Here is a 24,641-nt window from a genome sequence, read left to right on the forward strand (position 1 = left end):
TGCCGAAGAGCCACAGTAATACGTCAGCAGCCCCCTCCCCATCAGCTCCTGCTCTCCAGCCCCCAGCGCCTCCCGCTTGCCGGCAGCCCCACTAGTAAGTGCCTCCTGCAATCAGCTGTTTTGCCTGCACAGGAGGCTCTGTGGGGTATGGGGAGGAGCAAGGGCATGGCAGGCTTGGGGGAAGGGGTGGAGTGGGGGCAGGGCCTGTGGCAGAGCCAGGGGGTTGAGCAGTGAGCACCCCCCCCCCCCCAGCACACTGGAAAGTTGGCATCTGTAGCTCCAGCCCCGGAGTCAGCGCCTATGCAAGGAGCCGCATATTAACCTTTGAAGAGCCGCATGCGGCTCCGGAGCCACAGGTTGGCCACCCCTGCTGTATAGTATAGGGTAAAACCACACAAGAGACCAGATTTCACAGTCCATGACGCGTTTTTCATGGCTGTGAATTTGGTAGGGCCCTAGTTATTACATATGCAAATATCATCACACAGATTTTCAAGCTTGACTCACAGGTTTCCTTCTTCAAACATTTTGTTGTAAAAGTCAGAAGCTGATTTTTCTATAGTGCAGGCAGAGCAAATTCCCTGTACCCTCATCTCCTGTCCTTGTACATCTGCATAAGTGACTTGCCCAGGGTCACACAGTGATTCTGTGGCAGAGTCCGGATTAGCGCCCAGGATGCCTCACTGCTGCCTCCGTGCTTTAGTCACAATATCATCCTCCCTGCATGGGCAAAGAGACATCTTTGTCACTCACCTCCACACTCCCTCACACATCGCACTCCCGCTCCCAGATACAATACACACAGACACACCCCTCTATTCACACTCATACTAACATGCACACACCTCCGGACACAAACACTGATGCACATTCACAGCCACCCACCCACACGTGCCTCTCCCGCCGCCAGCAGCACTAGCCTGGGTCCTGTGTCTGCGCTTCCTCGTCGTGCTTCCTGAGTTGGTTCATGTGGCTCCTCTGAGATGCCGCCTCAGTGCAGTGAGTTTGTGACTGGGACACCTCATTCAATAGCCTCCACCATACACCACTCTGTTACCATGGCAACTACCTCCTTAGCCCTGTTCTGGGGCTCCTCTGGGCTGCCTGATGTTCACCTTGACACCTTGGCAGAGACCTCGGGGGACAGACTTTAGGTCTTAAGGCACCTTGCACTTGTCAGGCTGGTGTGATTCCTTCCCTCATGGATCTGTACGTGCCATCGGGCTTGAGAGAGGATTCAGCACCTCTCCGATTGCTGCCCAGGCCCCTCGGCACCTGCCAGGCCAAGCCCGAGGATGGGCAGAGGCCTGGGCCGCTCCACGGTCAAAGCTGGGGTCTCAGTGCTCCCGCCTGGGGGGTGGAGGGAGGGCTGGGCAGATTTGAGCAGCGGGGACCTCAAGCCTAGAAACGCTGACCCGGGTGAATGGGCTTGGTTCTATTTCCACGCTCTGGTCCGTTGCCTCCCCATCTCTGCTGTACTCTGGAGCCTTCACCTCCCCACCGTCAGGGCCGGCTCTAACTTTTTTGCTGCCCCAAGCAGCAAAAAAAAGCGCTGCCCTGCCGAGCCCCCCCCTGCCGAGCGCTGTGCCGCCGGAACCCCCCCCCCAAGCGCCACACCCCGTGCCACCCCCCTGCCGAGTGCCGCGCCGCTGGAGCCCACTCCCCCTCCCCCGCCGAGCACCGCACCGCCGGAACCCCCCCTGAGCGCCGCGCCCCGCGCTGCCTCCCCGCCGAGCGCCGTGCCGCCAGAGCCCGCCCCCCCCGCCCAGCGCCGCGCCGCCGGAACCCCTCCCTGAGCCCCGCGCTGCCCCCCCCACGTCGAGCGCCACGCGCCGCCGGAGCATCCCCCACCGAGCGCTGCGCTGCCGGAGCGCCCCTCCCGCGGAATCCCGCGCTGCCCCGCGCTGCCCCCCGCAACCCCAAGATTGGCCGCCCCTTACCAGGTGCCGCCCCAAGCATGTGCTTGGTTGCCTGGTGCCTGCCCCCCGTTTAGCTAGTCAGCTGGGCAATCACCTGGGCCTGCCTTTGATGCACCTTTGAGCCTGGTAGCACAGCCCTTGCTCCAGCCTTGTTTAAATGATGTTTTCTGAGGACCTTTTTCTCATTTCTTGTCTGCCTCTGCCCCTGGCCTCTGGATCCAGTTTCACCTGATGATATATTCAATGCCCTGCGCCCCCAGCCCCAAACTGGACCTGTCACAAGGGGTATGCACAGCCTCTACAGCGCTCTGAACCCAGCTGGTTAGCTCCACTGGAACGAAGCAGCACCTAGACCTTTTCCTTTCGGCCAAGCACAGGGTTCATTAGGAAGAGAGATGCAGTGGGGCCTCTTCCAAAATGGGCATAGTTGGCACCTATGTGGTGGGAAGGAAACATGTCATCAGGTGCCCTTAACTGCCTCCCCTGCCCTCTGACTTCTAAGGCTAAAGATGCCTTCAGCTGCATCGTGCTCATTTATCTGTAGATCTCAAAGGTGGGTATAGAGGAGTAGCCCCATTTCACAGACATTATAGCCAAACACATAGTGTGTTGTGTTGAAAACTTCTGAAATGGCAAGCCATCCCTTTAAATGCTCAGAGGTTTTCCTGGTCCTGCTGGCAGGCTAGGAAGCACTGTAGGGAAGCATGTGATCTGGGCCTAGAAGCAGCCAGTTTGTAGTCAGCCTAGAGGAAGGTGGGGTGAGTTGTGTCTCTCTCTTTTGGGGAGCAGCCTGCTCTTGTGTGCTCTGTTTTTTGGTTCTTTTGTGTAACCATTCCAAATTCTAAGAAATAAAGTCATGTTACATTGCAACCTTCCAGCAAGACTGTTTCTGTTTTTAGAAAACTTCGGTTTGTGTATGTTGTGGAGCATGACACAGATTTGCCGTGATTCTGAAAGGCAGCATGGCTGTGGAAGGGACCTGGATCTGGGTTCCTTTCCCAGCTCTGCTAGAAATGATCACGTGCAGCCTCTTAGTTACCTCATCAGTAATATGAGGGTAATGATACTTGCCTACTGCCTAGGGTAGAGTTATGAGGGCTGACTTGATAATAAAATCTGTTAGATGCACAGAATTATTAACAGCAGTCAGTCCAAAAGGTAAGAGCTAAAGCCCTGTTCTCCTGGCACCCAGCCCATTGCATCACTCTTAAGCCAGGCAGTTTTTGGAGGCAAATTTGTTTTGCCTGTGTCTTGTCTGGAGTCCTTGATCCATGCATAGCACAAGCATGTGATGCAAGAAGCTCAGCTGAACCCGGGAGCATGCTCAGTGCAGTGGGAACATTCAGAAAACAATGAGCAAACATATAAGTTCTTGGGAGCATGCACAAATGGTGATTTTCTGCAGCTTATAACTCAAGCGTACTTGGGTAGACTTACACAGGGACTGCAAAGACCATGTACCTGCTTCCACAGCTCTCTCCTTGCCAAATTTCAGGGTTGTACTCCAAACCCCAGGGGCATAGGTGCTGACTACTAATGGCGCCGGTGGGTGCTCGACCTCCCTCTCTGCCCTTGGCCCCGCCCTGACTCCATCCCTACCCCGCCCCCTCCTGCCCCCATTACAACCCCTTCCCCAAATCCCTGCCCCAGCCCCGCCTCTTCCCCGCCTCCTCCCCTGAGTGCGCCACGTTCCTGCTCCCTCCCGGACCTTGCTACAGCTGTTTGGCGGTGGCAAGTGCTGGGAGGGAGGGAGGAGCGGGGACGCGGCGCGCTCAGGGGAGGAGGCGGAGGAGAAGGTGAGGCAAGGCGGGGCGGGGCACTTGGCTGCTGGCAGAGCACCCACTAATTTTTCCCCATGGATGCTCCAGCCCCGGAGCACCCACGGAGTCAGCGCCTATGCCCAGGGCTGCTACAAGTGTTCAAACAAACAAAGATTTTGGAACACTGAACCACCTATTCTTCGTTACCTCCTTCTCGCGAATGGCTGAACGCTGGCTGTTATGTGGGTGTTGCTCTTTGTCTGTGATCAAACTTCAAAAAAACCCAATTCCCTCTGGAGACAGACTCTGCCCTTGCTCCAAAAGCTCCCTGTGACATGAAGAAGAATTCCACAGGCAGCGCCTTTTCATGCCAGCTGTGAGGGCAAGCAGGCGGGGTCAGGGAAACGGTGGGGGTGACGGACCTGTCTGGTTTTAAGATTGTTAGATAAATTTATGGAGGGAATGGTTTAATGGTAAAGCATAGTAGTCAAGGAAAACCAAGCAATGGTAGGTAAATAGTATAATGGCTGACAGGGGTCAGGCTGGAGACTCTTGCCTATATGCTCGGGGTCTTACTGATCGCCATATTTGGGGTCGGGAAGGAATTTTCCTCCAGGGCAGATTGGCTGAGCCTCTGGAGGTTTTTCGCCTTCCTCCGCAGCATGGGGCAGGGATCTCTAACAGGAGGGTCTCTGCTGATTGAAGTCACTTAAAACAGGATTGGGGACTTCAACAGCAGAGTCCAGGGAAGGGGTAGGGACGGTTTTATGGCCTGCAGCATGCAGGGGGTCAGACCAGATGATCATAATGGTCCCTTCTGACCTTAAAGTCTATGAGTCTATGAGGTACTTGCTTGAGAGATGGGAGACCCAAGTCCTTGTCCCAGCTCTGAATCGGCAGAACTGGAGCTCGGAGCTGGGGCAGCACATCTGGGCTAGTCAGAGGCAGGGCTCTCTCTGTTTGTTTGGGCTCATTTTCCTTCTGAATGAAAATAAATATTGAAACTAGGGCTGTCAAACAATTAAAAAAATTAATTGCGATTAATGGCGCTGATAAACAATAATAGAATACCATTCATAGAAATAATTTTGGATGTTTTCCACATTTTCAAATATATTGATTTTAATTACAACACAGAATACAAAGTGGACAGTGCTCACTTTATATTTATTTTTGATTATAAATCTTTGCACTGTAGGAATAAAAGAAATGGTATTTTTCAATTCACTTAATACAAGTACTGTAGTGCAATCTCTTTTTTGTGAAAGTTGAAATTACAAATGTAGAATTATGTACAAAAAATAACTGCATTCAAAAATAAAACGTAAAACTTTAGAGCCTACAAGTCCACTCAGTCCTACTTGTTCAGCCAATCATGCAGACAAACAAGTCTGTTTACATTTGCAGGAGATAATGCTGCCTGCTTCTTGTTTACAATGTCACCAGAAAGTGAGAGCAAGTGTTCACATGGCACTTTTGTAGTCAGCGTTGCAAGGTATTTATGTGCCAGATGTGCTAAAGATTCATATGTCCCTTCATACTTCAACCACCATTCCAGAGAACATGTGTCCGTGCTGATGACAGGTTTTGCTCAATAACTATGCAAAGCAGCGCAGACTGACGCATGTTCGTTTTCATTATCTGAGTCAGATGCCACCAGCAGAAGGTTGATTTTCTTTTTTGGTGGTTCGGGTTCTGTAGTTTCCGCATTGGGGTGTTGTTCTTTTAAGACTTCTGAAAGCATGCTCCACACCTCATCCCTCTCAGATTTTGGAAGATATTTCAGATTCTTAAACCTTGGGTTGAGTGCTGTAGCTATCTTTAGAAATCTCATATTGGTACCTTCTTTGCGTTTTGTCGAATCTGCAGTGAAAGTGTTCTTAAAACGAACAACATGCTGGGTCATCATGCGAGACTGCTATAACATGAAATATATAACAGAATGTGGGTAAAACACAGAACAGGAGACATGCAATTCTCCCCAAGGAGTTCAGTCACAAATTTAACTTTTTTTTTAACGAGCGGCATCAGCATGGAAGCATGTCCTCTGGAATGGTGGCCGAAGCATGAAGGGGCATAAGAATATTTAGCATATCTGGCATGTAAATACCTTGCAATGCCGGCTATAAGAGTGCCATACAAACATCTATTCTCACTTTCAGGTGACATTGTAAATAAGAAGCAGGCAGCATTAGCTCCTGTAAATGTAAACAAATTTTTTCTCTTAGTGATTGGCTGCACAAGAAGTAAGACTGAATGGACTTGTAGGCTCTGAAGTTTTACATTGTTTTGTTTTTGAGTGCAGTTATGTAACAGAAAAAAATCTACATTTGTAAATTGCACTTTCACGACAAAGAGATTGCACTACAGTACTTGTCTGAGGTGAATTGAAAAATACTATTCCTTTTATCATTTTTACGGTGCAAATATTTGTAAGAAAAATAATATAAAGTGAGCACTGTACACTTTGTATTCTGTGTTGTAATTGAACATAAGAACGGCCGTACTGGGTCAGACCAAGGGTCCATCTAGCCCGGTATCCTGTCTTCCGACAGTGACCAGTGCCAGGTGCCCCAGAGGGAATCAACAGAACAGGTAATCATCAAGTGATCCATCCCTGTCGCCCATTCCCAGCTTCTGGCAAACAGAGGCTAGGGAAATCAATCCTGCCCATCCTGGCTAATAGCCATTGATGGACCTATCCTCAATGAATTTATCTAGTTCTTTTTTGAACCCTGTTATGGTCTTGGCCTTCACAACCTCCTCAGGCAAGGAGTTCCACAGGTTGACTGTGCATTGTGTGAAGAAATACTTCCTTTTATTTGTTTAAAACCTGCTGCCTATTAATTTTATTTGGTGACCCCTAGTTCTTGTGTTATGAGAAGTAGTAAACAACGCTTCCTTTTCTACTTTCTCTACACCAGTCATGATTTTATAGACCTCAATCATACCTCCCCTTAGCCATCTCTTTTCCAAGCTGAAAAGTCCCAGTCTTATCAATTTCTCCTCATACGGAAGCCATTCCATACCCCTAATCATTTTTGTTGCCCTTTTCTGAACCTTTTCCAATTCCAATTGAAGTCAATATATTTGAAAATGTAGACACACATCCAAAATATTTAATACGTTTCAATTGGGATTCTATTGTTTACCAGTGTGATTAAAATGCGGTTAATCGCGATTAATTTTTTTTGAGTTAATCATGTGAGTTAACTGCAATTAATCAACAGCCCTAATTGAAACCTTGACATTTTTTGCAAAACCAAATTCTTTGTTTTCTGGCCAGTGCTAGCAGCAGAACCTCTGATATCTGAGGCCTGCTCCACTCCCAGAGCCGTTCTCAACAAGCTGTTGCTGGAGCTGTGACTGTGAATAATGCCCTGAATTCTTGGGGAGCTCCAGGGGATTGGAGGGTTCATCTGCCCCAGGCTGGTGACACCTCTGCCTGCTGACTGGCAGTGCCTGCGATCATGGGTGCCGGGTAGCATAGGCAGGGGAAGGCTGTGCCTCTCCAAACAGCCTGGCATGGCATGGCCCACGCTCTGACCCCAGGCTCCCTCCTGCCTCTTCTGTGGCCAAAAGGCTGGGGCCAGTGCACACGAGGCCTGGGGCTAGGGGGTGCTGGGGCTGAGGTCACGCTGCACCGCCCGTCCATCCACCCAGCGCTGGGAGTGCGGGGACCGTGCCCCCGACCCAGCGCTCCAGGGCCGGGGTGCTCCGGCCATGCTGCCTGCCCAGTGCGTTGGGGCTGGGGACGTGGGTGTGCGTGTCTATGCCGGTGGGGGAGGGGGCAGGAGGGAAGGGGGAGGGCCTTGGGCAGAGGGAGAGGGGCCAGGGGCTAGCCTCTCCCAACGGCACATTCACCCATCGCCCATGCCTGTGATGTGGCCTGTGAAGGACACCGTGTCCACAGGGAGGCTGAGTGACTGAAGACAGACCTGTTCTCCTAGCAACAGCATCGCAGATCAATAACACGCATGGAGCAGGCATGTCCTGGCACACTTCCCAACAGCCCCAGCTCCCGGCAGGAGCCTTGGAAAGCCAGCTGCACTCAGCTAGAAGAAAGGTTAGAGAATAGTCAATGCGCTGACAAAGCATCCAGAACAAATCCAACTGCATCTCATGCCCTCCTTCCCCCAGGGCCTACCAATGAGCTAAGGTCTGGAGAGCCAGCTGGGATGGAAATCTAGGTCTATCTGCTGCAGCCAGGGCACCACTGACTGATTGTGGCGTGACATGTACCCCCAGGGGTAGGATTGGCAAGGAGACTTCCAGAGCACGGGCTATGCTGACAGGATAGAGAGAATCACAGCAGTGAAAGCGCAGTTCATCACTCCCATCGGCCAGTGCCTGGCTGGGCCCTACATTCTCCTCTGCCCTGTCCTGCCTAGCGGCTAGTGGCCTCCCCTCCACCCCCTTAGAGACAATTCCTTGGCTGGCATGATCTCACTTCCAGGGAGATTTTCCTAGTGTTTAGCCTAGATATTCCTTCGCCTATTTCAATCCCATGACTCCACATAGCACCCCTGCTCCCCTGAGTGTGTGAACCCTTCTGCTGTGTGTAGATGTATGACCACTCCCCTCAACACACTCTCACCATCCCTGGTGTAACCAAGCTACGGAGCTGGTCAGTTCTTTTGACCATTCCTCTTCAACCCTGTCTCCTGCCTCTCAATCATTTTTGTTGCATTTCTGCAAACGCCTGTTTCTGGAGCAGGTCACACCTCTTATCGGTGTTGTTTCGGGCTCTCTGCAGACTCCCGTGGTCATCACTGCATCAGACCCACTAGGGTCATTTATTCCCAGGTTTTCTCGGTCAACAAAAGGGCTAGAACCACTTCTTTTAAAAATGGAAAGTTGAGATTCTGCAGCATGGCAAGGGGTGAATAGTGAACCCTTGCTGATCTTAAACGCGAAAAAGAAGCTTACAAGAAGTGGAAACTTGGACAAATGACCAGGGAGGAGTATAAAACTATTGCTCAGGCATGCAGGAGTGAAATCATGAAGGTCAAATCACACTTGGAGTTGCAACTACCAACAGATGTTAAGAGTAACAAGAAGGGTTTCTTCAGGTATGTTAGCAACAAGAAGAAAGTCAAGGAAAGTGTAGGCCCCTTACTGAATGAGGGAGGCAACCTAGTAACAGAGGATATGGAAAAAGCTAATGTACTCAATGCTTTTTTTGCCTCTGTCTTCACGAACATGGTCAGCTCCCAGACTGCTGCACTGGGCAGCACAGCATGGGGAGGAGGTGAACAGCCCTCTGTGGAGAAAGAAGTGGTTCAGGACTATTTAGAATAGCTGGACGAGCACAAGTCCATGGGGCCAGATGTGCTGCATCCAAGGGTGCTAAAGGAGTTGGCGGATGTGATTGCAGAACCATTGGCCATTATCTTTGAAAACTCAGGTTATCGGGGGAGGTCCTGGATGACTGGAAAAAGGCTAATGTAGTGCCCATTTTTACAAAAGGGAAGGAGGAGGATCCGGGGAACTACAGGCCAGTCAGCCTCACCTCAGTCCCTGGAAAAATCTTGGAGCAGGTCCTCAAGGAATCTATTCTGAAGCACTTAGAGAGGAAAGTGATCAGGAACAGTCAGCATGGATTCACCAAGGGCAAGTCATGCCTGACTAATCTGATTGCCTTCGATGATGAGATAACTGGCTCTGTGAATGAGGGGAAAGCAGTGGACGTTATTCCTTGACTTTAGCAAAGCTTTTGATATGGTCTCCCAGAGTATTCTTGCCAGCAAGTTAAAGAAGTATGGGCTGGGTGAATGGATTATAAGGTGAATAGAAAGATGGCTAGATCGTTGGGCTCAATGGGTAGTGATCAACGGCTCCATGCCTAGTTGGCAGCCGGTATCAAGCGGAGTGCCCCAAGGGTCGGTCCTGGGGCTGGTTTTGTTCAATATCTTCATTAATGATCTAGAGGATGGCGTGGACTGCACTCTCAGCAAGTTTGCAGATGACACTAAACTGGGAGGAGTGGTAGATATGCTGGAGGGTAGGGATCGGATACAGAGGGACCTAGACAAATTAGAGGATTGGGCCAAAAAAAACCTGATGAGGTTCAACAAGGACAAGTGCAGAGTCCTGCACTTAGGACGGAAGAATCCTATGCACTGCTACAGACTAGGGACCGAGTGGCTAGGCAGCAGTTCTGCAGAAAAGGACCTAGGGGTCACAGTGGATGAGAAGCTGGATATAAGTCGACAGTGTGCCCTTGTTGCCAAGAAGACTAACGGCATTTTGGGCTGTATAAGTAGGGGCATTGCCAGCAGATCGAGGGACGTGATCATTCCCCTCTATTCGGCACTGGTGAGGCCTCATCTGGAGTCCTGTGTCCAGCAAAACGGGCGGGGGGGGGTGTGAGTGCAAGGAACCCATGGCTGGAATGGCAGGGGCTGCAGTTGGGGAGCCGGGGGCATTGGCAGAGCTCTGTGAAGTGGAAGCTATCACAGCCCCTGCCTGCTTGCATTATTCTTGGCTCCAGCCTGTTCTTGGTCTCTCTCACTTCCTTAAGCAGAGCACTGAAGAACTACCACTAATTCCCCTCGCCCCCTCAAAAACCCTGGGAAGGTTTCTGTGCTTTTAACGAGGCCTTTTCTGTTGCTTGTTAGAGAAACAGGAGAGACCCAAAGGGCGACTTTGAAACGCAGCCTTTGAAAAGCCTGGGCTGTACATGCTGGCGCGCGACCTGCCTGGGCTCCAGCATTGTAGAAGAAAAGGCCTGTGAGGAACCTGCCGTGGGGAGGACCAGGCCAGGTCACTCTTTGTCAGAATCCTCCCAGGGCTTCAACTAGCAGCTTCAGATGCTTCTGTGTCACTTGGTTTTAAATCAGCCTGTTTTCAATGTCTATTTTTAATCCTACATAGCTAGCAGGATTCCAGAGCTGGGGCAGGTGGGAAGGAAGGGGCCCAAGGAAATGTGTGAACGATGCTCTTCACACACCAAGGAGAGAGTCAATCAGAGACATAAATGGCTCTCTCTTGTCAATCCCTAGCGCATTGGTTCCCAAACTGGGGGGGGCGCGTGCCTCCCGGGGGGGGCTGAAGAAATTCTAAGGGGGGCGCGAGGCTGTGAAATTTTCATAACGAAAAAAAAATTATCAGCGTAAATTCTTTTATGTATTTATTTATTTAATAGACCCACAGACAATAAAGTATACATATTCTGTATATATAATAACTATTCATAAAAGTATGAATAATATAATAATAATAATAATATACTACAGGCCTATATTATTTAACTACAATAAAGTATTAACAATCTTCTCGTTTTTGATTATGAATATAAGTAGACAAGAATAAAGGTATTACATAAAGTACAATAATAATAAAAATACAACTATAAATAAAAGTATATAACTGCAATGTTTTCAAATTTCATACCACAAAATGCGAATATTTTTTATTTTTTTGCCTTTCAATGTGTAGGAGTGCTCTTTTGGTCGATGGGGAGGCCAAAGAACGATGTAGAAAGTGATGGAACTTTTTAAAACTTCCTAGCTCGCTCACGAGAGTGTTCGAGACTGTTCTATCGTGGGAGTGGTTACGTACACCACTCACCATACAAGACCAGCTACCTGCCGGACTGGTGGTGGGGTATATATAGGGCAGCACGCGTCTGTACGTAATAGTAGTAAATAAACGTTCGCGATAACTCAAATTAACTTATTATTAATTAGTTATTATTCATGAATCAGGACATTTATTTTTATAGATTTTTTTATTAGTATATTATGGCCGCGGTTAAGAAGAGGAAGTACGATAAAGATTATATTACATATGGTTTCACTGTCATGGAAAAAAATGGGATCGATCATCCTCAATGCATAGTATGCCACGCAGTTCTCAGCAATGATTCCTTGAGACCTAGTCATCTTGAGCAACACTTGACAAAGAACCACAGTGCTTTGAAAGACAAACCGAAAGAGTTTTTTCCTGCTACACTTCAAAATTTAAAATGCATGAAGCTGGACACTACTGGAGCATCGGCCAAAGTGGTAGAAGCATCTTATGAAGTGTCATTGCTCATGGCTAAAGCCAAGAAAGCGCACATAATAGGAGAAACTCTTGTGAAGCCTTGCTTGTTGAAAGCAGCTGATATTGTGCTTGGTGCCAAAAGCAAGAAAAAGTATCAGAAATTTCGCTTTCTGACAATTCCATGAAACGTCGCATCGATGACATGGTGAAAGATCTAAAACTTCAAGTTGTGGAGGCAGTGAAATCTTCTCCTTTTTTTGCAATTCAGTGCGACGATACCACTGATGTAGCACAATGCTGTCAGTTGCTCGTCTATTAGCAATCTAATATAATCTAATCGTTAGATTAATTAATGATGGAACTGTGAAAGAAGAACTGCTTTTTTTTTGAAGGAATTGATGACCACATCAAAGGTTTCTGATGTTATGAAAACGGTTTTTGACTTTTTTGAAGAAAATGGACTTTCATGGGAAAAACTGTTTGGTGTATGCACAGACGGTGCTCCAGTGATGCTTAGGTCTCGCTCTGGATTTGTGATATTGGTGAAAGAAAAAAATCCAGCCGTAACCACAACTCACTGTGTCATACACAGACAACCGTTGGCTGCTAAAACCCTGCCAGATGACCTACATGACTCGTTGAATTTGGCCATCAAAGTTGTGAATTTTGTGAAGAACAATGCTTTAAATACGAGACTTTTTGCAGCTTTTTGCGCGGATTTAGGAGCGGATCATAAAATTCTTTTGTTTCACATGGCGGTACGATGGCTTTCCAAAGGAAACATGCTTTCGAGATTTTTCAAACTGAAAGACAAAGTGGAAATTTTCCTCAAGCAACAGAAAAACGTTTCAACTTTCACTGGCCTACCTTGTGGACATTTGTGAATCTTTGAACAATCTCAATTTGAAGCTGCAAGGAAAGAACGCTGCAAACATTATAGCGCACCATCATGCCATCAAAGCATTTATGGAAAAAATCAAGCTTTGGAAACGTTGAACACAAGGTCAGACACCTAACTTTTTGTCTTTTCCAACATTTTCATCACTGGCTGAAAATGAAGGTTTCCAAGAATTTTGTAAAGAGGATGCGAAGAACAAAATTGTGTTTCATCTGGACTGCCTTGCTGACGAATTCATCCGCTATTTTCCAGACAACTTTTCTGGCAACCCTGTTCATAAATTAGCACATAATCCATTCAACGTTGATGTCAATTCATTGCCAGAAGTATTGCAAGAACAAGCACTCAAAATGAAATACGATTCAAGTGTGAAAGATATTTTCAAAAACTTAAGCCTGGAGGAATTTTGGATAAAATATTTCCCAATTTACCCGAAAGTTGGAGAAGTGCTACATATTATTCTTCCATTTTTGTCGACGTACCTCTGTGAAAAAAGCTTTTCAAGTTTAGTCATAATAAAAACGAAACAAAGGAATCGACTGGATGTCGAAAACAATTTGCGTTGCGCACTTTCATCTTTCAAATCTAGGATTTCCCAAATTGTGAAGAAAATGCAGCATCATCGTTCACATTAAATTCATTTTCTTTATGCTATTTCTTATTTTAAATTATATTTTTATTAAAGTTTTGTGCCAAGAAAAACTATTAGGGCTTATTTTTAATTTTAAATACAAAATTTTATACCAAGTTTTTGTGTTTATTTTTAATTTTAAATTACGAATTGGATTTGTTAAAAGAGGGTTGGGTGATGGTAAAGGAGAGGTGGGGGGCATGAGGGTTTCTTGAAAATTAAAAAGGGAGCATGATGCCAAAGAGTTTGGGAACCAATGCCCTAGCATCTGGGGCTGACTGAGGGAGATTGGGATGGGAGGAGTTGGGGGAGGGGATATGTGCCTGAGACAGGCTGAGAGGGGCAGTTTGCCTTGGCCATTGTCACTTGACACCAGCCTCACTCCCCTACCCCCATAACCCCTTAACTGGCACAACAGGCATTAGTTCTGCCTTGGGCGTGTGCACACCTGTGTCTGGGCATGGCATGGCGCACCTGCACATGAGCGTCCGGGCATGGCATGGCGTACCTGCACATGAGTTCATTCTGTTGTTTAAAGAAATGTTTCATTTGATCAGTTTTAAATCTGCTGCTTTTCACTTTGCCTGGGCGTGGGAGAGTCCCTCAGTCTTGTAGTAGGAGTGACCAACCTCTAGGCTTTCTCCCATTGTATTGTGTAGGTCTCTCGTGGTCCCTCTTAGTCACGTCTTTCTGAACTATACAGACCTCACCTTCCTGTCTCTTGTCTATGGGACTCTTCCCAGGCACCTCTCTATGCCTGCCGCATCCTTTCTGAGGCCAGGTCTACACTACAGACCTATATCGCTACAACTACATCACTCAGGGGTGTGAAAAATCCCTAGTTATATCGCCCCCTCCCTCCACATAGACAGCACGATGCCAATGGGAGGGCTCCTCCTGTTGGCATAGCTACCGCTTCTCGGGGAGGTGGATTAACTACGCCAACGGGAAACGCTGTGCCGATGCAGGGTTTTCAGCGTAGACCTGCCCTGAGATGTGCGGCCTGGCACCATGCGCTAGAGTTTAGGGTTGTGTGCCAGTGATTTGTATCACAATAGAATATTTACAGAGCTTGCTCTATCGCTTTCTTAACACAGCCCAACTCCTTGTTAAGTTGCTGCCCACTGAGCAGATGTTCTCGCTGAGCCTCCATTCACCCCCACCCCCACATAGAAACCAAAGAGCGGGGTCAGAGGAAGCCCTGTGAGCAGGGCCAGCTCCAGACACCAGCTTAACAAGCAGGTGCTTGGGGCAGCCAAGGGAGAGGGGCGGCACCTGCGGCAATTCGGGGGCAGCAGGTCCCTCACTCCCTCTAGGAGCGAAGGACCTGCCGCCGAACTGCCGCCACCAATCGTGGCTTTTTTTTTTCCCCAATTGCCGCCGCCGGTCGCGATTGCAATCGCAGGTTTTTTTTGTTTTTTTTTTGCTTGGGGCGGCAGAAATGCTGGAGCCGGCCCTGCCTGTGAGCTTTACGCATCTCTACCAGGGACTGACAACCACTTGGAAGGACAAGCACTCCGAAACATCACTCCAGCTCAGACTCACATGGGCATAGGAGGCTTGGAAACACTACTGCATTCGAATTCAGTGCTGAGAACATACCTCTGCCCTCCCTGCAAGGCAGACAGGCAGCACCTTCTGGACACGCAACTGACCACTCTCCAGCTGTGTGCTTGCGACCAAAACTGGCTCATGACCAGGTTTTCATCATCTGCTAAACATGTCAGGCCCCTCAGACATTCCAGACCCCAAATCAGGGGAATACATTAAGATGTTCACACGGTTTAGAGAGAGGATTTGCTTGGTGAAGCACACACCCTGCCTTTGCTTAGCCTGAAGTCCTGCTGTTTGCATGAGCTGGGGTAGCCCTGACTGCAGCAGGCTTTCTGAGTGGGGCAGTGAACATCGAGTGATCCAACCAGAGAGAGGGGTACAGAGGGAAGTGATTATTCCCCTCTATTCGACACTGGTGAGGCCACAACTGGAGTATTGTGCCCAGTTTTGGGCCCCTCACTACAGAAAGGATGTGGACAAATTGGAGAGAGTCCAGCGGAGGGCAACGAAAATGATTAGGGGGCTGGAGCACATGACTTACGAGGAGAGGCTGAGGGAACTGGGCTTATTTAGTCTGCAGAAGAGAAGAATGAGGGGGGATTTGATAGCAGCCTTCAACTACCTGAAAGGGGGTTCCAAAGAGGATGGAGCTCGGCTGTTCTCAGTGGTGGCAGATGACAGAACAAGCAGCAATGGTCTCAAGTTGCAGTGGGGGAGGTCTAGGTTGGATATTAGGAAAAACTATTTCACTAGAAGGGTGGTGAAGCACCGGAATGGGTTCCCTAAGGAGGTGGTGGAATCTCCTTCCTTAGAGGTTTTTAAGGTCAGGCTTGACAAAGCCCTGGCTGGGATGATTTAGTTGGGGTTGGTCCTGCTTTGAGCAGGGGGTGGGACTAGATGACCTCCTGAGGTCCCTTCCAACCCTGATATTCTATGATTCTATGTAGTCTGACTCCTGCATAACAGAGGCCATAACTTCCCCAAATTCAGACAGACAGAACAAAGTAAATTACCAAACAAAATAAAATAAAACATGCAAGTCTAAGCCTAATACAGAAGGAAACTAAATGTAGGTAAATCTCACCCTCGGAGATGTTCCAATAAGCTTCTTTGACAGACTAGACCTCCTCCTAGTCTGAGTCCAGCAATCACTCACACCCCTGTAGTTACTGTCCTTTATTCCAGTTTCTTTCAGGCATCTCTTTGGGGTGGAGAGGCTATCTCTTCAGCCAGCTAAAGATAAAATGGAGGGGTTTCCCAGGGGCTTAGATAGCCTCCCTCTTGTGGGTGGAAACCCTTCTCTCCCCCTATGTAGAATTACAGCTACAAGATGGAGTTTTGGAGTCACATGGGCAAGTCACATGTCCATGCAAGACTCCGTTCTTTACAGGCTGATGCCATGTTAGCCTGAACATTCCCAGGAAATCTCAGATGTGGATTGGCGTCTATCAAGGTCCATTGTTGGCCAAGTACTCCCACTTACTTGAATAACCCCTTCACACTATGTTGACCATACGTAGGTGCTTTCTACAGCAAACACTTTAAATACAAGCATAGACCCAACATTCATAACTTCAGATATAAAAATGATACATGCATACGAATAGGATGAATACATGCAGTAGAACATAACCTTTGCAAAGATATGATACATGGAATATCTAGCATAAAACATATTCCAGTTATGTCATATTTACATTCATAAGCATATTTCTATAAAGCATTATGGGGTGCAACGTCACACACCCATCTTAGTATTTAGACTTCTAGCATATGTATACAAGCACTTATAAAAGTTGTCACTTTTTAGCTGTCTGCCATTTCTCTACCACTGGCAATTTTAAAATCAAGATTGGATGTTTTTCTAAAAGTTCTGTTCCAGGTGAACAGGAATTAATTTGGGGCAGGTCTCCGGCCTGGGTTATGCAGGGGGTCAGACTAGATGGTCACAATGGTCCCTTCTGGCCTTAGGAGCAACGGATCTCTGTAGGGAAGGTTCCGCAATATACAGTCCTGCAGACTTGGCTCTAGGAGCAGGGAAAGCTCTGGCCAGACTGATCAGACACACGGCAGATGGACACATCTGAGGCTATTGTGTAGTCACAGAAGGAGAAATGTGGCTAACAAATGAGACAGAGCTGGGAAAGGAGTGGGTACAATGTGACTCCATGGGGGAGAAGCTACAGACATAACTAACTTCATCGGCACAAAACCCCCACAAAACCCTAATCCTCAGGGTCAGCACATCTGAGGCAAAGGCCAGGCTACCCGCCTGCACACAGCACTGGCTGGAAGAACATAAGCAGCCCAGGGAGGCAATGAATAAAACAGGACAGAGGGAGTGTGTCACATGGCCCAGAATGAGTAGGGGGCTGAAGGCAAGCAGCACGCGAAACCATGGCTGGAGAAGAATCAACACGCAGGGAGGGAACTCAGCGTGCCGCTGGTGTGAACCTAAGGATGGCATCTCAGTGGGCGCTGGAGGTGCTGGACGGTGGTGAGCATCCAAGGCAGGGGCTGATCTGCTCAGAAAGGCCCTTGGGCTTGTAGATGAGCCTTGCCCCACCTAAAGGGGCCTGATGGGATCCCACTGGTTGCTGCACTCAGTGCTCATGCGGAATGGAAGCTACTGCCTATCAGCGGGTGCACTTCCCTGCTCCTGGTCTCTGCGGCTGGAGTGCTGATGCACTCATCTCGAGCAGGCCCCACGGGGTCCTAGGGCTGCTCTGACCAGTGTCAGTAGAGTTTTTGGTTTGAATACAGTTTAAAAAACAAGGCAACACTACTAGAGTCTGGTAAAGTAAGAGTGATTAGCCATTGGGCTGACTTATCTCCCGATAGGGGGATTCTCCATCATTGGGTTCCTTTAGATCCAAACCCAAAGAGCAGCGTGGGCCCACGGTGCCATGGGGGGCAAGCCCGCGGGATGGATCCAAAGCCCTGAGGGGCCGGATACGGCCCACAGGCCGTAGTTTGCCCACCGCTGGGATAGATAATAAGACAGAAAATATCGTAATGCCATTATATAAATACATGGTACTTCTACACCTGGAACACTGCGTGCAGTTCTGGCCACCCCATCTCAAAACCATGTATTAGAATTAGAAAAGATACAGAGAAGGGCAACAAAAGTGATTAAGGGTATGGAACAGCTTCCATATGAGGAAAGATTAAAAAGATTGGAACTTTTCAGCTTGGAAAAGAGACGGCTAAGGGGGTGATATGCTCGAGGCCTACAAGATCATGACTGGTGTGGAGAAAGTGAATAGGGAAGCGTTATTTACTCCTTCTCATAATACAAGAACCAGGGGTCACCCAATGAAATTACTAGGCAGCACGTTTAAAACAAACAAAAGGAAGTATTTCTTCACACAACGTAGTCAACCTGTGGAACTTGTTGCCAGGGGATGTTGTGAAGGCCAAAAGTATAACTGGGTTCAAAAAAGAATGAGAGAAGTTCATAGCCAAGATGGTCAGTGATGCTACCCCATGCTCTGGGTGTCCCTAACCTCCGACTGCCAGAAGCTGGAAGTGGACAGGGCACGGATCACTTGATGATGGCCTGTTCTTTTCATTCCCTCTGAAGCACCTGGCATTGCCACTGTCAGAAGACAGGATATTAGGCTAATAGACCACTGGTCTGACCCAATATGTCTGTTCTTATGTTAACTACCACAGCCCCTGGTCAGTATTTCCAATGGTTAATTACCCTGTTAGAAACTTGCACTTTATTTCCTGTCTGAATTTGGCCTTTGGATCTTGTTATATCAACACTTAATTCTCGACGCATCATTAAATGATTTCCCTCCAGTGTTACCGTAGACTCAGGACTCCAAGTGGAACCTGGGAAGCTGGACGAGGTCTGTACAGTCTGCAGAGCTTTGGGGTAGCACAGTGGGAATCCTACAACAGCCTCCTCTAAATTAAATAAGGGCAGCATTTCAGGAATTAAATGTAACCCTTCTGCCAGGTGATTAATGGCAGCAATAAGGGTGGGGTTCAATCTACAGAATCGTATATTTCAAAGCCAGAAAGGACCACTGTGATCATCTAGTTTGACCTCCTGCCTAGCCAATGCCAGAGACTTGCCCCCAACATAATTCCCAGAGCAGATCTTTTAGAAAAACATCCAATCTTGATTTAAAAATTGCCCATGATGGAAAATCCACTAGGGCCTCTCATGACAAATAACTAAACTGGCTTGAGAAGCCACCCAGGAACCTTTGTCTGATGTGTGTGGCTGGACGTAGCTATTTGATGTATTTTGGGAGAGGCCTGTTTTTAAAGACAGGAAGTCAGCACCAGTCCATGGACCATGCCTGGGGGCATTTAACTAACAAACAAAATGCAAACTGCCTCCCCGAGTTATGCGGAAGCACCCAGTGCAGCAATGGCAATACAACGTCAGAGCTACAGCTGTCCAATCACTGCGAGACCCCGAGATCAGGCTATGACATCAGGGTCACAGCCGTCCAGTCACCACCCAGTGCAGCCATCTGTGGATTTCAGGGTATCCATTAGCACTAAGGTGACGGGGATAAGTGGAAATAACATCAGGGTAAAAATGTAAAAGAAAGGCGTCCCCGGGAGTCTCAGCCCAACCGCCTGCAAGGTCAACAGTTCGGAAGCACGTCTCACTGTGAAACGTATTGGAAAATAAAGATTTTAATTACTATGGTCATTCCGGAGCCTATTACTGTCAGCAGCTGGCTTGCTAAATGTGGCATTGTGTAGAGCGAGGGAGCTCAGTGCTGAGGACTTTGAAGGAGTGCACCAGCCTGGTTTGATATGAGCAGTGAGCAGAGGCGGGGTGAGTAGGGCAGTGCAAGGTCTCTGCTGGAGGGTATTATTCCAGAGGGGGATATGTGAGTAAAAATATTACAGCTGTTTTAGAGCCTGAAGGGACTGAAAACAGAATTGACTTTGCCATTGTCAACACGGTCCTAGTGGTGGCCTTCTCCCTCCTTCCCTGCAACCTTGCAGGAGAGGTACAATTCCTTGGTGGGACGTGGAATCGTACGCACCCAGGCTGTGCCTACCTGCACTATCAGCCGTTGTTGGGTGCATGGGGCTGCCTCTTTTCTCCCTGTGCTGTGCTCATTTTGGGTTCTGCCACAATAGAAACAACGTTAGTAATAAGCGATCTGTTCCCGTTTGCTGCTTTTTAGCATTTCCCTTGAGTAGTTCTGTGACACTGCACCCCATATTCTTCACAGCAATATTATGATATGATTATGACATAATCATAATGTATTTTATACAAGATAAGTCATGTGAGGTGTCACTGGAAAGGTTATGATTTACTGATTATGATTATCCTATTTGTATGCGTGTATCATTTTTGTATCTGAAGTTAGGAATATTGACTATGTATCAGTATTTCAAATGTATGTACACCTGGGGAATGCCCAGTAGGCAAAAGGCATTCAGTCTAGATGGCTGGCTGGGAAGGGCCCATTCAGGTTAATGAGCCATTAGGAGAAAACGATAGGCCTTAGAAGAAGCTTTTCTCCAGGGTGTGTGTGTGTGTGTGTGTGTGTGAGGACACTGCAGACAGCCTCCAACTCATGGCTTCTGCAACACTACAGGGACATGTGACGAGGTCACCTGGTGCTGGACTCCATCTTGGGATATCAGTGTGTTTCCAGTGACTGCGTGGGAACCAAGCTTTGAAACAAGGGTTCCCGCCATACACAAAGGCTATTTAAGGCAGGGGAGTTACATCATCGTGGTTCTTCACTGGCTTCCCACCCAAAGAGATTCCTGGGAACACGTGAGGAACAAAAACTGAACTGGAGATTTTTAGCCTGTGAATGGAACACCTGCGGATTCCAAGCTATAAGCAAGTGCAGCTTCCCCTTAAGAATCTGCAGCTGCTCCTATCATCACTTAGGGGGAGGATCTGCTGTTCATAACTGATCTATGTAGTATATTAAGCTTAGTTGGCGTGTTTTGTTTATTTGCTAGGTAATCTGCTTTGATTTGTTTGCTATCCCTTATAATCACTTCATAAACTTAAATAGTTAATAAACTTGTTTTTGCTTTGTCCAAAACCAGTGTGTGGGAGTCATAACTCGGGGCAGAAAGCTATTGTATGTTCCTCTCCACACTGAGGGAGGGGGCGGATTTCATGCACTTACGCTGTACAGTTCCCTGTGCAGCACAAGATGGTATCATTTTGGGTACACTCCAGAGGGGGTGCGTGCCTGAGTAGCTGGAAAGTTCCTTAACTGGAGCCTTCCCATGCAGAGCTGATCACAGTGTCTCTATGTAACTGCAGCTGGGGGTGTCCTTACCTGTATGCGTGCTGGTGAAAGTGCAGGCCGGTCACAGTAATACAGTGTAAAGGAAACCCAGGCTGGTGGGACGGGGGGTGCAGCTCAGTGGTACCCCAGTTCCAGGTGGCACTCCAAGGGGAACCCATCACAAGTTCCATGCATGGAGACCCTGCAGAAAAATTCAGGGGGACAGGAGAAAGAAACTGCTGGTGCCTGTTGTATTAACTGAGATGGAATATATGGGCCAAAGGTGTTAACTGTCACTGTCCAACATTAAATAGTGTTAAACAAGGTCTGGGGTTTAGTATACAGAAAATGTAGCCTGCTTAGCACCATGGCAAACACACCATTAAAAATCCTGATACATTTTATTAAAGATCCAGAAAAAGAAGGAAAGCCGTTAAAGCATTGGAAAGATAAAGTAGTAAGTCAGGCTTTCGTTTTAACAGCATCCCTTGTTCCCTTTCCCTTTAACTGGAGAGGGTTTTTTAGAAGGAAACCCCCCTTCTTTGACAGTCTCTGAGATGGGATCAAAGACGGTAATAACTGTCCTTTTGGGGAAAAGCCAGGAAGTTAGTTGAGATGAGCTGGAGCTGTCGTTGCTGTTGTTTAAAGTCTGATCCTGTTTCCTACAAGGCAAAACAAGACAAACCCACACAAAGGGGGAAAGAAAAGAACAGAACGGCAATGAGAGAAAATGCAGCTTCTGTCTCTGCTGTTAACTCTCACTTGCAACCTCATTGCTGAAAAAATAGAGGCACAGCATATGGTCTGATCAGCCACTCCAAGACCTGGCAAGCTTGAACCAGCATTGGGCTGTTTAGTTACCTCTTTGTGGTTACAGGCTCACAGGAGTGTTGCAAAGTGTGCAGATTTGGCTGCTAAGCCAGACTCTTATTAGACAGGAGTGAAAAGGAGAGATAGGAAAGAGAAGAAATGAAGTCGGGAAGGAAAAGGACACATTTTGGGTACGGTGTGGGCAGAGACGTCTTACATCTCAGGTGGTGTTTGGAATTCAGCTGGAGCTGGGAGAGGTGGTAATGCCATCTGGGTCCCTCTTTCTGGCCCAGTTTGGTCAGGACGTCTCAGGATCAGGATGATGAATGCCTGGGTCCCAGGAGACGGTGGGGGGTGGCATCCATGGTGGTGCAGCTCACTCCCAGACTCTGTTTGTATAGGGACCCCAAAAAGGAGTGGGGGTGGAATAGCCCATCCCCTCTTTATTTTGCCCACCAATTCGGCCTAATTTCCAACACCGATTTTGGTTCACTGCTTTCTGATTCCACACGTCTCTTGTTTACCAAGCATGATCTTAACACAGTCCTTGAATAATATCTAATTCAGTCTTTCTGTCTCCCTTTCATAGCTTTCCACATCCACATTTACTGTTGTGGGTTATTGGGACCTTTTATAAACTGTCACTTACTTTTCACGGTGGAGCTCACAATTAGGATAAATTTGTAGGCCCAATTATTACAATACGTTACTGGCAGACCAAAAGGACCAAATGAGAAGAGAGGTTTGGTTAGATAAGCAGTTGGAAGTGTGGATACCTATCGGTGACCTGACTAGGGACTGGGCAACTCACCTGGTCAGGTTTAGTCATAGGGGTTCCAGCCAGGTGGGAAACATCATGCGTAGGAGAACTGGGAAGCACCCAGGCAAATAGAAAACAGACTCCAATGTGTTAACCAGAATGTCTGAGCCTTGGGGAAGAGTCTGGAATCTGTGATGTTTGGCCTCAGTTCTTATTTCATAGCAATCAACTTGTCTGTCCTTACTCATTACTGACTGAGTGGAAAGATACTTCGGGTATGTTTGTTGCCATGCGGAGTGCTGGCCTCGCGGCTTGTGGGCACAACTTGCACCCGCGGGACAATTTGTGAGGGAAGCTCTCACTAACCAGCTGAGATCTGTACCCCAGTCAGGGAATTCAAAGTGCAGCCTCCAATTTATGCCTGTGAGTAAATTCCTGCCAGGATCATGTGGGGTCCAATGGCCCCACAAATGGAAATTGTCTTTCTGCAAATACGTCCCTTCACGCAGCCACGAGACAAGTGAAGGGCCCAACTGTTCTGTCAACGGTATTGTTACAAACTCCAGCCAGAGTCAACGTATGGCCCCTCCTGCCTGGCAGTGCCCTTTCTGGAGGACTGTATGTACATTCCATTTACCCCAGTAACAAATTGAAGACGAACAGGGAAACCTTCTGTGGAACTACTGCAAATTCAGACAGTGTTTTCTTGGGGTTGTTAAAGTAACAGTAAAGCATGAATCGGAAGTGCTGGTCTCCACCCCAGCCAGACTGGGAGGAGAAGAATACGGAACCTTTTTGCATGGCTGGGAATCAGACTTTAGGGCAACCCTCTCCCCGTTGGTCCTATGGGCACTAGTTATGCAAGGCCCAGGTGTGAATAGATAAGGTGCAAACTTTCACTGCCAGGTCACAAAGTGATGTGGTCAAAGGCCTTCGGCTCACACCTAATGTTGGCAAAATCTTTCCATCTCACGCTGTGCTTGTTTGTGCTGTCTATCTGTCCTATCTTCTGCATTGCTTGTCAAGGGAGGTGGATGGGTTACAGCTGCTCTGGGCTCTATATCCACATGGTGAATTATTTGTAAGGAGCCTATGCCTCACTAAGTGCACTCTCAAAAGCATCCTTATAAATATATTAACTCCTTATGGCTCCAAGATACCCAGCTCAGGGAATAACCCAACCCTGCCAGCCAGTTCTCCTAACCTAGTTAAGTGCGTCTGAATGGGTGTGTTCTTTCTTTCTCTAAAATAAATCATGGTGACATGTATAAGAATAACCTGGTTCTTAAATTTGCTAGCAGAAAAAGAAAACCCATTTGTTCCACTATTTCTGAGAAGTTTCAGTGGTAGCCGTGTTAGTCTGTATCAGCAAAAAAACAACAACGAGGAGTCTCCCCACTTCATCAGATGAGAAGGCATCTATTGACCCCATATTGAGCACAGTATAGGACATAACTACATAACAGTATAGGACATAACTTGTAGTGGAGCTACAAAATCAATTTAGCAGAGTAGCAGATGGGGGCGGGGGAAGAATTACCTAGTTCTCCTGCGCAAAGTGAGCAATTTATCCAACAAACGTACTCATTCTTTGTTAGACAATTACTTGCAAAAACACTTTTGAAAACCCAGTCCCTTCGGTGAAGCGGCTTGATGAATCATCTGCAACTGTTCTCTCTTGCTAATGCCTGCTGTGGGGTTGGCCCCTAACTCACATTTTTGCTCCCTGGATTGGATGAGCGAATGGGAGTGAATGCCTGTCTTTGTGCATGGGATGAGACTGAGCCCTGGGCAAAGAGCCAGTGCCAAGGGTCAGTCTCACCTGAGCTACACTTGGAAGGATTAGTGTACCTGCACAGGGGCCATTGCACCCAGGAGGTACAACTGTTCTCCACACTTGTGTATAATTGTGTTTTCTTTTCAAAGGCACTGAGGGGAAGGAGGAGCCAACTTAGGGTAGATCCTTCACTGAGAGAACTCAAACTAGCTCAAGTGACGTCAACGGCATTGAAGCAACGGTGCTGTGCCAGTTTACGCCAGCTGAGGGTATGACCCAAGGCCATGAGGGGACTGAC

The sequence above is a fragment of the Malaclemys terrapin genome, chromosome 19, assembly GCF_027887155.1.
Source record: "Malaclemys terrapin pileata isolate rMalTer1 chromosome 19, rMalTer1.hap1, whole genome shotgun sequence".
In the NCBI taxonomy this organism is placed as follows: Eukaryota; Metazoa; Chordata; order Testudines; family Emydidae; genus Malaclemys; species Malaclemys terrapin.